Genomic DNA, 16,012 nt, shown 5'->3' on the forward strand with positions numbered 1-16,012 from the left:
TTTTTGAATGAGATAATTTGAGCCCCCTGGGTAGACGCAGTGATGTGATTTCACTAGCTCCAAGCGAGGGTATGATGTATTGATATAGAGTTGCTGAGGCAGAACAACTGGTAATGGTTTTGCTTATGATTCTGAGTCTGATTCGTGAAAGAATTAGCGAATTGGGAAACATGTGTAATATGAACTAGATTTAGTATCCCCTTACGTCAGATGCCTATTTATGGGTTAGTGAGAATCTAGGCTGGATATTTGGTGAAAAGGAGTTTAGGATGCTTAGTGAGTTTTTATTGCAGTGCATTGTATTTATTTGGTACTTTTACCGTACTGGGAACCCATGGGCCCGGGGTTCTCATTCTGTATATATCTCTTGTTTTTCAGATACAGGTCCAGGTGCTCAGAAGTGAGCTGTGGTTCGTCTGAGAGTCGGCGAAGATCTTTATTTTCTCCACTTTGTGTTTTTGCTTAGAATCTCTCCACCTTTGTTTTGAAGATATTATATTATGTGTTGAACTCTTTTGGAACTTGCCTATAGAGGCTCTTATGTTTCCTTTGGGAGAGATTAGGATGTACTGTTGCCAACTACTTTCATACTGTACCCTAGCCGGCCTAAACTTCGCGGGTCGCGACTAGTGGCTATTTACTTATGTTATATATATCTATCTGTTATCTATCTCTTAATCTCCTTTATGCCTTGTCCATATATCGCTTTCGGCTTCACGTTTTATCTTTTCGTTGTCGAATCGTGAGTGATACGTCTTCGCGATTTTATTTCTACTCTTTTCAGGCTTCTCAATTAATACTCCTTTCGAAATTACCTATGTTTATATATTAAAAATCCACCTGAGAGTCGTACCACCGTAATATCATTGACTTATGACTCGAGCATAAGGATTTGAATATTAGGGTGTTACAGAGGGTTTTTAGAAATTAGGATTTAGGACTTCTCTTAGTTTTAGGAGTAACTCTCAATCCCAGGTTCAATGTTCTTTTACTTTATAATTATTTGTTATTTTCAGACATTTGAATGCTTGCTTGTGTTAGTTATGTTGCCTAATTGGCCTATGCCACTTTCATGATGATTTTATTATTTAATGATATTTGAGGTATTTCAGTTTATGATTGTCCCTTTTTATTATCCCTAATCTGAAGATATTGTTATTCTAGTAGATTCAATTTCCTTCTTTTTGGTCTTGGTTAAGAAATCAGTAACTCAGGAGTTATCTTAGCTCAACATAATTGATAACTATTATCTTTGCTAATTGAACTGAACTTCAATAATCCCAACCTTTTCTTAGGAAATAAATAGGATTCAAAGGTCAATTAATTAGTCCCTTGACTCTCCTTTGCTTTAGCAACAGTTGACTAAGTGGAATTAAGATTCAACTTTCATTATTATTGATAAGAATAACTAAGTCTGGATTTCCAATTTCTCGTACCTTGCCGAAGGATTTGTTTTACAGTATTTATTTATTTTAATTGTCATTTAAATTATTTGCCATTTATTCCTCATTCTCAAAACCCCAATTTTATATTTTTCATAACCAATAATAAGAAAATACCTCCCTGCAATTCCTTGAGAAGACGACTCGAGGTTTGAATACTCAGTTATCAATTTCAAATGGGTTTGTTACTTGTGACAACCAAAACGTTTGTATGAAAGAACTTTTGAAGGTTTAGAAACTATACTTGCAACGAGGATTTATCCGCAAATTTCTAGACCACGCAAAAGTTCTCTCATCAGTCGTCCAAGTAATACCTTACGTGAGTAAGGGTCGATCCCACGGAGATTAACGGCTTGAAGCAAGCTATGGTCATCTTGTAAATCTCAGTCAGGCAGATTAAAATGGTTATGAGGTATTGATAATTAAAAGATAGATAAGACGGAAAATAACATAGAGATACTTATGTAATTCATTGGTGGGAATTTTAGATAAGCGTTTGGAGATGCTTTGTTGCTTCTGAACCTCTGCTTTCCTATTGTCTTCATCCAATCATGCATGTTCCCTTTCATGGCAAGCTGTATGATCCTCTCAGTGAAAATGGTCCGGCTATGGTCTCTGTACGGCTAATCAACTGTCGAATTTCTCGTATCAGATGAAAAATACCAGGCACAGCTACCGCCGGGCTAATCATCTGTCGGTTCTCACTTTTGTCGGAATAAAATCTATTGATCTTTTTGCACACTGTCACTGCGCCCAACATTCATGAGTTTGAAGCTCCTCATAGTCATCCCTTCCCAGATCCTACTCAGAATACCACAGACAAGGTTTAGATTTTTTGAATCTCAGGAATGCTATCTATTGATTCTAGCCTATACCACGAAGATCCTAATCACGGGGTCGGATGCTCTGCTGTCAGGAGAGACAATGTGAATCTGTGCATCAGAGACCCAAGAGAGTATACTCCGACTGGCGTCCAATGACTATGTTGAACATCATGTAGACCACTTTGTGGTTGTCAGGCACGCGGATCTTGGTTAAGTGAGTACTAAAGATAGTGGGTGATTGTCACGGGTCACCCCTTCAGTCTAACTTAACTGAATTAAGTACAAGAGTATATCTTGGAGAAGAAGTAGGCGTGAATTGAAGGAAAAACAATAGTACTTGCATTAATTCATGAGGAACAGCAGAGCTCCTCACTTTAATCTATGAGGTGTAGAAACTCCACCGTTGAAAATACATAAGAGAAAAAGGTCTAGGCATGGCCGAATGGCCAGCATCCCCGAAGATGATCATAAAGCTCAAGGGTTCCAAAGAAGACCTGATCAAAGGATTGAAAAGTGGTCCAAAGATGAAATACAATAGTCAAAAAGTACTATTTATACTAAACTAGTAACTTAGGTTTACAGAAAATGAGTAGATAGTGCAGAAATCCACTTTCGGGGCCCACTTGATGTGTGTTTGGGCTGAGCTTTGAAGCTTTCACGTGCATAGGCCATCCTTGGAGTTAAACGCCAGCTTTGGTGCCAGTTTGGGCGTTTAACTCTAGCTTTGGTGCCAGTTCTGGCGTTTTACTTCAGAAAAGAGTCTCTGGTGGGCATTTGAACGCCAGTTTGGTCCATCAAATCTCGGGCAAAGTATGGACTATTATACATTGTTGGAAAGCCCAGGATATCTACTTTTTAACGCAATTTAGAGAGCGCCAATTGGGCTTCTGTAGCTCCAGAAAATTTACTTCGAGTGTAGGAAATCAGAATCCAACAGCATCTGCAGTCCTTTCTCAGCCTCTGAATCAGATTTTTGCTCAGGTCCATCAATTTCAGCTAGAAAATACCTGAAATCACAGAAAAATACACAATCTCATAGAAAAGTCCAGAAATGTGAATTTTGCATAAAAACTAACAAAAATATACTAAAAACTAACTAAAATATACTAGAAATTACCTAAAAATAATGCCAAAAAGTGTATAAATTATCCGCTCATCATAATTGAGAGCTAAGGTTACCTATCCTAGCCATTAACCATAAACACAAGATGATTATGAAGAGTTAATCCTACTTATTCAACCCTACGTCGAGGATAAGTCAAATAGGCATAGTTGATTTCAATCCGTAAGTCCTATGTCAACACTAAGGGTCACATAGAGTCAATGGAAACCAAATCAACTAACTACTCTAATATATCAAATCAGAATGGACATCAATGACTCATGGATCACCAAAGTCATCAATTTTAAGCCAAGAGTGAGAAAAAACTAAGTAAAAACTAAGTATTTTATCAAACACTTGGTGTGCATGAAAATAAAATAATATTTAATTGCATTAAAAATAAATTCTAACTACAAAAAGTAAGAAAATGATAACAACAACTAAAGAAAGCATTAAATGAACATAAAACATAAATTACATTAATTGAAAATTAAAATATCAAGAGCGTGCATAAACATAAAAGGTAACTAAAATGAGAAATTAACAAGAGTAACAAAGGAAATTAAGACAAGAGAACAAAGAAATGTGGAAGAAACAAGATAAAAACAAGAATTAGAAGTAGAAATTACAAATAAAATAAACTAAAAACCCTAGGTTCTAGAGAGAAGGGGGAGCTTTTCTCTCTAGAAAATGAACTACATAATGCTAAACTAACCCTAATTGCTCCCCCTTCACATGGAAGGAGGCCTTCTTTGATATAGCACTCAATCAGCTTCAGAGGGTCAAAAATTAGGCTCTTGAGGCCCAAAAATTACCCCCAACGATTTGCAATAAATGAGTCACGCGCTGGGACCTATGTGTACGCACAGGTGTGTGCGTATGCATACATATTGATTTTCCTCATATGCGTGGGCACAGGTACTGATTTTCCATTCTGTGCGTGGGCACAGACCTGTGCGTATGCATAGGTGCTGATTTTGACCCTTGTGCGTGGGCACAGAAGGTGTGCGTGGGCACAGGCTGAAATACTTTTCTCCTTTGTTTTCTTCATGTTTTGTCCCTTTTGCATGCTTTCTTCCACTTATACTAAACCATTCTTGCCTCTAGGACCTGAAATCACTCACCAAATATATCACGGCATCGAATGGCATAAAAGTGGAATTAAAATCACTAATTTAAGCACAAAAATGCATGTTTTCACAATTAAGCTCAATTTAGGGAGAGAATACAAAATCATGCTATTTGCATGAATAAATGTGGGTTTATATGATGAAATTCACTCAAATCAAACCAAAATATATCGTCAAATATGGATTCATCAATTCTTCCACACTTAAATAATAGCATGTCCTCATGCTAATCACAATCAAAAGAGAATGATCAAAGGGTAAGCAATTTATTCAATGCAACTAACTACATGAAAGAAACTATGCTAAATGCTATCTATCTATATATATACTATGATTCTTATGGAGTTTGGTAAAAACAAACAAGAGAATTCCAATCAATCCAAAGTAAAAACTTAGGGTCAAGACAAAACAAATATAGCAATATGATTAATGTTCAAAGATTTCATTTAAAATTTTCAAAATTAAGTTCAACAACTTGCAAGAAGACATAAGATAAGGGAAACATAGAATTGAGCGATTGAACCCCTCACCTAATATGTATACACTCTAATCGCTCAGTGTGTAGGGCTTAATCACTCAATGCTCCTTTAATCATGTTTCTCAAAGATTTACAAGTCGTCTAACAATCAACTAATATTTGATGCATGAATGCAAATATCATAAGGACTTTTGTGGGTTGTAACGGGAATTAGGCAAGGGTAGGATTAATATGGTTAAGTGGGCTAATAGATTGGATCTTTGATTTGCTCAAGTATCCCACCTAATCCTATATCATCCTATATACATAACAAAATGACCTAAAAACCCATTTATCCCTTTTTCTTACATTCATTCATGCATCCTTCTTTCCAATTCAACTACATATGCATTCCTTATTTATATTATTCTTATTATCATATCTCTTTTTTTTATATATATATATACAAAGTATGTACACCAAAATTTTTTATTTATCAAGAGATGCATATGTTTTATGTAATGAATGCATGGGTGTTTACCCATTTTTTTCCAAATTATTTTTTTCAATGAACACCCAAAGTACTAACTACCAATGTTTTTCCACAAATTTCCCCCACACTTGATTAACACACACTCAAACCCAAGCTAATCAAAGATACAATTTAAGGACATAATGGTTTTTCACTTAGGGTGAATGATGTGCTTAAAATTAGAACAAAGGGGAATTAAAGGCTCAAAAAGTGGTTTACAAAAATAGATGTAAGGGTTGGCCATATGGGTTTGTGAGTTCAATTTCAACAATGGCTTCAATCATACTAAATGCAATTCAAAACACCAAATATAGGACATATAGACTAAAGCAAATCTAAGATTACAATCATAAAAGGAGTTTATCACACAAGAACAAAAATTGTGGTTGAAAATGTGCAACCACACAATCAAAGCTCAAATCTCACTAGTATTTATTCAAGCTCTTTTCTATGTTCCATAAAAAGATACTTCAAGCAAGCTCAAAAACAAGTTTTTAAATCTAATCAATGGAATGCCCAAAAAGAGATTTCTTGAAAATTTTTTTGTTGTTTTACCCAAAATTATTTACTCTACCATGCAAATGCAAAGATAACTATTTACTAAAATAAAACTATAAGCAAGCTAAGCTATGTACAAGCAAACCAAACAAAGCATAATGTAATAAAAGACTAACAAATATTCACAAAAAATATAACTACCAAAACTAAAAAATAATGTAAAATGTTGAGAGAAAGAGAGAGTTATGCCCCCAAAATTTGCGGGTTCTCCTCCACACTTAAACGTTGCACGGTTCTCCATGCATGCACTCAATCCAGGGGTGAAGAGATATGAGGCTCCACCTTCAGCTGGTGGGCACCGGGGCTCTGGATTGCTGTATAAAACAAGGATTGAGGAAAAGTAAAATGTGTGGCATGATAAAAGACAATGTGTGTATTCTAAATGCGCATGGTTTAGAACACAACACATTGACCAAGCAAAATGGCAACCACATAATCAAAAGAAATAACATGCGCTCCTCAATCAGGTGGCCTAGTTTGCAAGTTAAGCATAAGGAAGAGATAAGGTACAAACAAACCTAGATAACCACAAAAGTGAATTGAGTGTTTGAGATATTGGATATTGAAATTGTGCAAGTGAAAGCTCAAAATAAATAGAAAATGGCACAATTAACAATAACCAATTCAATTATGAAAAGAGACTACTTATTCACACTTAGGAATAATGAAATAATCACATGTATAAGGTGCTTGTTACAAAAAGTGACAAGTCTTGATAAAAATCAAGTCAAGTCAACTAAAAAATGCAAAGCATTAACAAGGAACAAATACCTTGTTATGTGATTATATTCACTAAAAACCCTGATGAATAAATAGTTCAACTCAATTCACTACATTCATTATGCACATATAAAAATTTCACCTAATACGCAACATGTAAATGTGCAAATCCACTTAGGTGTTAGTAATTTAAGGCAAAGTATAAGTGCATTGATGAAATTCAATCAAGAAGCAACCCAATGAACATTAAGCAAACACTTGCAACTTATTTAATTAACAAACAACTAAAGCAAAACTAATATAATTACTAGAATAGAAATAAAATGCAAACAAAACAAAGTAAAACAAGTAGAGAAGAGGGCAAAAGTAAGAGAAGAGAGGGATGGAGGGAAGAAGAAGAGAAGAAGTAGAGAGAAGAAAAGAAAAGAAGTATAGTAAAAGAAAACAGGGGCGTCCATACGCACAGGTACGTATGCGTACGCTCCAAGCAAACGAGCAATTAAGAAGTGTGTGTACGCACAAATGTGTGCGCACGCACATAGGGTAAAGAAATGGAGGGTGAGCAGACGCACTAGTGTATGCGAGCGCTCTGAACAGAGAGGGGATTAAGACGTTGGTGCACACGCACAGAATTTTTTTTAAATGAAGCGTCAAAATTGCCAGCTATCTCACCGTCTGTGCGTACGCACACAGGTCCGTGCGCATGCATAAGAGGCAAAAAGAGGAGGGTGCGGCCGCACAAGGTGTGCGAACGCTCCCAATAGAAGGAGCATAAGAACAGAGGGGTGTGCGCGCACAGAACGTGAAAATTGGGGTTGTGTGCGTACGCACAGGTGTGTGCGCATGCATAGGTGTGTGCGCACGCACATGCTCTGTTTTTCTCAAAATATTTTAGTGCTCTAAGGCACCAAACTTGAAATCCAAAATATCTCCAGCCCCAAAACATATTATTCATCAAAAACACATGATCTATACAAAAATCTAAGCAAATTAAGCTTGAAATTAAACTAAGCATAAGCTATCTACAAGAGACAAAATGCAATGAATTAAAACTACGTACAAAGAGAGGGTTAGAAAGGTGTTACCATGGTGGAGTTCTCCCACTTAGCACTTCTATTTAGAGTCTTTAAGTTGGACTTTATTGAGAAGCTTTAACAATGCTTGGGTCTCCAAACTCTCCATTGATTGCACCAAGCTTGGATGGAGTGTCCCTCAAGCCATGAGCTCACAAAAAGAAAAAGAAAAAGGCAAACAAGAAAAGCATATTCACAATAGCAAACATATTCATAATGGCAAACAAAAAAGTAAGCTATTCACATATTAGCATATTTACAATCAACCAAAAATAAGCTAGTAACATATGCACAATCAACTAAAATTAAGCTATTTACAATATTCACATATGAACAATAGCCAATAACATACATCATTGCAACCTCCCCGGCAACGGCGCCAAATTTGACAATGCCCAATAGCATAGGTTCGGATTTTTGTACTAAAAATAGAATTTATCCGTTGCAAGTATAGTCCAAACCCAATAATTGAGCATCAATCAAATATTAAATTCAAATCAAGATAACCGAGATCGAGAGTAATTCAACCTCGGATCATCTTCCCTAGGAGTTGCAATTAACTGTCTATTATTGGCTATGAGGGGGAAATGGGGGTTGGATGATGGCAAGGAAATGTAAATAGCAAGAAATTAAATGATCATGCAAGGAATTAAAAGAAAGCAATTAAAAGCAATGAAATGTAAAGGACCCTTGGTGAGAATTGGGGAATTTAGGATTCCTATCCTAGTTATGGACCACAAACATGACAATTGTGTGGAATTAATCCCAATTAGTCAATCCTACTTGAGAATTATTAGTCAAAAGGGCATAATCAACTCCAATCCCTAAGTCCTAAGTCAACACTAGTGGTACACTTAGAGTCAAGGGAAACCAAACCAATTAACAATCCTCACACAATGCGGAATCGACATCCACAACTCAATTCCACCCAAACAACCAATTTCTCAACCAAGAGTGTGAAAGGCTTAACATGCAAGAAATTAAACATGCAAAGCAATAAAAGTGAAAGTAATTAAATGCAAAGAAAGGAAAATTAAATGCAAGAAACCTCTTGGCATATAATTGAGAGCTAAGGTTACCTATCCTAGCCATTGACCACAAACACAAGATGATTATGAAAAGTTAATCCTACTTAGTCAACCCTACATCGAGGATAAGTCAAATAGGCATAGTTGATTTCAATCCATAAGTCCTATGTCAACACTAAGGGTCACATAGAGTCAATAGAAACCAAATCAACCAACTACTCCAATATATTAAACAAGAATGGACATCAATGACTCAAAGATCACTAAAGTCATCAATTTTAAGCCAAGAGTGAGGAAAAATTAAGTAAAAACTAAGCCAAGCATTTTATCAAACACTTGGTGTGCATGAAAATAAAATAACATTTAATTGCATTAAAAAGAAATTCTAACTACCAAAAGTCAGAAAATGACAACAACAACTAAAGAAAGCATTAAATGAACATAAAACATAAATTGCATTAATTGAAAATAAAAAAAAAGAGTGTGCATAAACATTAAAGGTAACTAAAATGAGAAATTAACAAGAGAAACAAAGGAAATTAAGACAAGAGAACAAAGAAATGCAGAAGAAACAAGATGAAAACAAGAATTAGAAGTAGAAATTATAAATAAAATAAACTAAAAATCCTAGGTTCTAGAGAGAAGGGGGAGCTTCTCTCTCTAGAAAATGAACTACATGATGCTAAACTAACCCTAATTGCTCCCCCCCCTTCACATGGAAGGAGGCCTTCTTTGATATAGCACTCAATCAGCTTCAGAGGGTCAAAAATTGGGCTCTGGGGGCCCAAAAATTGCCCCCAGTGACCTGTGCATACGCGCACATGCTGATTTTCCTCCTGTGCGTGGCACAGACCTGTGCACACGCACAGGTGCTGATTTTGACCCTTGTGCGTGGGCACAGGCTGAAATGCTTTTCTCCTTTGTTTTCTTCATGTTTTCTCCCTTTTTGCATGCTTTCTTCCACTTCTACTAAACCATTTTTGCCTCTAAGATCTAAAATCACTCACCAAACATATTACGGCATCGAATGGCATAAAAGTAGAATTAAAATCACTAATTTAATTATAAAATGCATGTTTTCACAATTAAGCTCAATTTAGGGAGAGAATACAAAATCATGCTATTTGCATGAATAAATGTGGATTTATATGATGAAATCCACTCAAATAAAACTAAAATATATCGTCAAATATGGATTCATCACCACGCAACTTAAAACTCCCCAAAACTTTATTCCAACAAGCTTCCACAAGGTTTCAACCACCAACACCAATCCAAAAGACAACACCACTTCCAATAATCACCAAATATCAAGCTATACACATATACCAAAATTAATTCTTAGGATTTACAATTATCTAACCACAAAGGTTTCAAGAAATCCTACCTTACCCAAAGGTATTAAAGGCACAAACCAACAATAATCCACTACTAGATAACACCTAGACAACCAAAATCAAAAAATCCATTCAAAACCCAAACCTAAATTTTTGAAATTGTTAGGGCTGAAGGAAGGAATGTGAAACATGATTTCTTACCTGCAATGCTTAAGTAAAAATGACGGCTCAGCAAAAGCTTCACGTGGCCGCAAATGACACTCAAATCAGAGCACCGTAACTCGAGTTACAAGCAAATAAAGGAGGAAGTGAATAGTGCCACTTCTTCTTCCTCTCTCAAAATTCTCAGCTGTGTTTCTTTTGTATTTGAGTGTGTTATGAGCTGAGTTAGCTTCATTTACTCACTTATATATGTTGGGCTTAGATCCAACCTGGGTCCGGTCCAACCCGTTAATGTTTTTAGTTCGTTTTGCCCAACTTTGGGCCAAATCCTATAAAATTAGTGTCCAATTTTCAATTCTAAATATTTTTCTATGTTTCTCGACAGTTTTATTTTATCTCTCGCAGTACTAGACAAACTTAAGTCAGTACTACCGGCTAAATCACCGGTACGCATTTTTACGCAATTTTTTCACCGTTAAATTTTCTAATTAACATTTCTAAATTTTCAAACCTACTGGTGCACAAAATTGCAATCACACTTTTGTAATTCCACACAACTAACCAGCAAGTGCACTGGGTCGTCCAAGTAATACCTTACGTGAGTAAGGGTCGATCCCATGGAGATTGTCGGCTTGAAGCAAGCTATGGTTATCTTGTAACTCTTAGTCAGGATACCAACAATTCTCAGGTTTAATTGTGAAAAGTAGAAGAACATGAAATAAATACTTGTTTTGCAGTAATGGAGAACAGGTTGAGGTTTTGGAGATGCTCTATCTTCTGAATCTCTGCTTTCCTATTGTCTTCTTCTTCATGCACGCAAGGCTCCTTCCATGGCAAGCTGTATGTTGGATTTCACCGTTGTCAATGGCTACCTCCCATCCTCTCAGTGAAAATGTTCAACGCGCTCTGTCACAGCACGGCTATTCATCTGTCGGTTCTCGATCATGTTGGAATAGAATCCAATGATTCTTTTGCGTCTGTCACTAACGCCCCACAATCGTGAGTTTGAAGCTCGTCACATTCATTCAATCCCTGAATCCTACTCAGAATACCACAGACAAGGTTTAGACCTTCTGGATTCTCAAGAATGACCGCCAATGTGTTATAGCTTATACCACGAAGATTCTGATCAAAGAATCCAAGAGATATCTACTCAATCTAAGGTAGAACGGAGGTGGTTGTCAAGAACACATTCATAGGTGAGAATGATTATGAGTGTCACGGATCATCACATTCATCAATTTGAGGAACAACTGATATCTTAGAATAGAAGCAAGCGTGATTGAATGAAAAATAGTAGTAATTGCATTAATCCATCAAGACACAGCAGAGCTCCTCACCCCCAACCATGGGGTTTAGAGACTCATGTCGTAGAAGATATAATATGAAACGTGTATTGTGTCATGAGGTAAAGATACAATGTCAAAAGATCCTATTTATAGCGAACTAGTAACCTAGGATATACAGAAATGAGTAAATGACGTGAAAATCCACTTCCGGGGTCCGCTTGGTGTGTGCTTGGGCTGAGCATTGAAGCTTTCATGTGTAGAGACTTTTCCTGGAGTTAAACGCCAGCTTTTGTGCCAGTTTGGGCGTTTAACTCCATCTTTTGTGCCAGTTCCGGCGTTAAACGCCGGGAATTCTGAAGCTGATTTGCAACGCCGGTTCGAGCCATCAAATCTCAAGAAAAGTATGGACTATTATACATTGCTGGAAAGCCCAGAATGTCTATTTTCCAACTCAATTGAAAACGCGCCAATTGGGCTTCTGTAGCTCCAGAAAATCCACTTCGAGTGCAGGGAGGTCAGAATCCAACAGCATCTGTAGTCCTTTTTCAGTCTCTGAATCAGATTTTTGCTCAGGTCCCTCAATTGCAGCCAGAAATTACCTGAAATCATAGAAAAACACACAAACTCATAGTAAAGCCCAGAAAAGTGAATTTTAAATAAAAACTCATGAAAACATACTAAAAACTAACTAAAATGTACTAAAAACATACTAAAAACAGTGCCAAAAAGCGTATAAATTATCCGCTCATCACAACACCAAACTTAAATTGTTGCTTGTCCCCAAGCAACTGAAAATCAAATAGGATAAAAAGAAGAGAACATACTATAGACTCCAAAATATCAATGAAACTTAGCTCCAGTTAGATGAGCGGGACTAGTAACTTTTTGCCTCTAAACAGTTTTGGCATCTCACTTTATCCTTTGCAGTTTAGAATGATTGGCATCTATAGGAACTCAGAATTCAGATAGTGTTATTGATTCCCCTAGTTAAGTATGATGATTCTTGAACACAGCTACTTTATGAGTCTTGGCTGTGGCCCAAAGCACTCTGTCTTCCAGTATTACCACCGGATACATACATGCCACAGACACATAACTGGGTAAACCTTTTCAGATTGTGACTCAGCTTTGCTAGAGTCCCCAATTAGAGGTGTCCAGGGTTCTTAAGCACGCTCTTTTCGCGTTGGATCACTTTTTTATTTTTACCCTTGCCTTTTTGTTTAAAGGGCTATTGGCTTTTTCTGCTTGCTCTCTCTCTTCTCTCTTTTTTTTTGAATTCACTGCTTTTTCTTACTTCAAGAATCAATCTGATGATTTTTCAATCCTCAATAACATTTCTCTTTTTCCATCATTCTTTCAAGATCCAACAAGTTTAACATTCTTTAATCAACAAATTCAAAAGACATATGCACTGTTCAAGCATTCATTCAGAAAACAAAAAGTATTGTCACCACATCAAACTAATTCAATTAGTTTCAAGGATGAATTTGAAATCCTGTACTTCTTGTTCTTTTGTGATTAAAACATTTTTCATTTAAGAAAGGTGATGGATTCATAGGACATTCATAGCTTTAAGACATGAACCTTAAATTTTATTAATCATGAATTAAGAAGAAGACTCAAAAATAAATATAAGATAAGACTAACAGTAATAGAAAACAAAAATTTAAATGACTCTAAAATAGACTCCTAATGATAGAGGTTATCACAGAGTTAGGACTCAACAACCTTGATTTTGAGAAGTGGATGCTCCTTCAACTTGTGGGGTATTTGACCCTTCAAGGGAGAGCTTCTGGCGCTTCAGCTCCTGTAGCTCACGCCCTTGCTTCTCTTGTTCCTTTAGCAATTTGCAGAGCATGCAATTTTGATTCTGCTGTTCTTCCTTAATTTGTTCTATAGTTTCTTGCAGCTTGGCAACAGATGCTTCTAGGCTGGCCCAGTAGTCAATTTCAGGAAGTTCAGGGAGGAATTCCTGCGCCCTCTTCTTGATGGAGTTGTCTTGCATTTGTCCTTCCATTGACTTCTTGGTGATTGGATGTTCAATTGGGAAGAATTCATCTACTCCCATCCTCACCCAAGCATCTTTACATAGAAAAGAGATTAAGCTTGGGTAAGCCAGTTTGGCTTCAGTGGAGTTCTTGTTTGCAATTGTGTAAATCTCACAAGAAATCAGATGATGAACCTCCACTTCGTTCCCCAGCATAATGCAATGAACTATCACTGCTCTTTTGAAGTGACCTCCATATTAAAGGATTTAGGATCATCTTGTAGTTAAGGCAATTTGAAGACCTCTCTTATTCTGTCCAGATGGAAGTAAATAATTCTCCCTCTGACCATGGTTCTGTAGGTATGAAAAGCAGTTCCAGTCATTCTCTGCTTATCTGTCAGCCACAGATTTGAGTAGAATTCCTGAACCATATTTCTTCCAATCTTTGTCTCAGGGTTGGTTAGAACTTCCCATCCTTTGTTTCGAATTTACTCTTGGATCTCTGGATATTCATCTTCTTTCAGATCGAATCTAACTTCCGGGATCACTGACCTCAGACCCATTATTTTGTGATAATGGTCTTCATGTTCTTTGGTTAAGAACTTCTCTTGATTCCAAAGATTCTTTGGATTAGTTCCAAAGATTCTTTGGATTATTCTCTTTCTTGCCTTTTGAATTGGTTTGTTTTCCTTTAGGAGCCATGATCTTGATAAATCTTGGCTTAGTGATCACGGAAAAGCACACCAAACTTAGAGATTTTCTTGCCCTCAAGCAAAAGAAAGGAAAGAGGAGAGAGAGAAGGAGAGCAAATTCGAATGGTGGGGAGAGGGGGATGGCCGAATGTGTATTTATAAGGGAGGGGGATTGATTTCAAAAATTTTGAAGGAGATTTGAGAAGATATGGAAAGAATTTGAGAAGATATTTGAGTTTTTGAAGAAGATTTGGAAAGGATTTGAAAGAGATTTGAAGAATGATTTAGAAAATTGTTTAATTTTTGAAATTTGAAGGTGAATGATGAAAGCTTATAATGTGCTTATGCAGAAAATTATGGATCAAAACAAGAAAGTTTGAAAAAATTTGAAGTGGAAAAGAAAATCTCTGTCCCCTACCTTTCTGGCGTTAAACGCCCAGAATGGTATCCATTCTGGCGTTTAACGCCCAAATATTGGCCATTATGGGCGTTTAACGCCCAGCCAGGTACCCTGGCTAGCGTTGAATGCCAGAAACCCCTTCATCACTGGGCGTTTTGCTAAACGCCCAGGATGCTGCAATCTTGGCGTTAAACGCCCAGAATGGTACCCATTCTGGCGTTTAACGCCCAAAATGGTACCTTTATTGGCGTTAAACGCCCATAATGGTATCCATTCTGGCGTTTAACGCCTAGAGTACCCTTTACTGGCGTTTTCATGCCAGCAAACTCCTTTTCTCTGCTTTTTGCACTGAATCCTTCTGTAACTCTGTGAATTCCTTCAATTTTGATGATCAACCTTGAAGAATGTATGTCAATATTTTATTAAATAAAATAAATCACCTGCTAATAGCTGGGTTGCCTCCCAGCAAGCGCTTCTTTATTGTCTTTAGCTGGACCTTTACTATGCTTCATTCAAGCCTCAGTTTTGAGCATTCTTGCTCAAAATTGCTTTCAAGATAATGTTTGATCCTCTATCCATTAACAATGAACTTTTTATCAGAATCAATATCTTGAAGCTCAACATATCCATATGGTGACACTCCTGTAATCACATACGGACCCCTTCATCGGGGTTTAAGTTTTCCTGGGAATAGTCTGAGCCTAGAGTTGAAGAGCAGAACTTTTTGTCCTGGCTCAAAGACTCTGGATGACAACTTTTTGTCATGCCACTTCTTTGCCTTTTCCTTATAAATTTTTGCATTTTCAAAGGCACTGAGTCTGAACTCCTCTAGCTCATTTAGATGGAGCAATCTTTTTTCACCAGCTAACTTAGCATCCATGTTTAGGAATCTGGTTGCCCAGTAGGCTTTATGTTCCAGTTCCACGGGCAGATGACAGGCCTTCCCATACACAAGTTGGTATGGAGAGGTTCCTATAGGAGTCTTGAATGTTGTTCTGTATGCCCACAGAGCATTATCCAAGCTCTTTTCCCAATCCTTTCTACGGGCAATAACAGTCCGTTCCAGGATTCTTTTTAGCTCTCTATTAAAGACTTCAGCTTGCCCATTTGTCTGTGGATGATACGGAGTTGCTACTTTGTGGCTAATTCCATATCGGACCATAGCAAAGTACAGATGTTTATTGCAGAAATGAGTGCCCCATCACTGATTAGTACTCTGGGAATACCAAACCTGCTGAAGATGTGTTTCTAGAGGAATTTCAGCACGGTCATGGTATCA

Source organism: Arachis duranensis, chromosome 10, assembly GCF_000817695.3.
Source record: "Arachis duranensis cultivar V14167 chromosome 10, aradu.V14167.gnm2.J7QH, whole genome shotgun sequence".
Classification (NCBI taxonomy): domain Eukaryota; kingdom Viridiplantae; phylum Streptophyta; class Magnoliopsida; order Fabales; family Fabaceae; genus Arachis; species Arachis duranensis.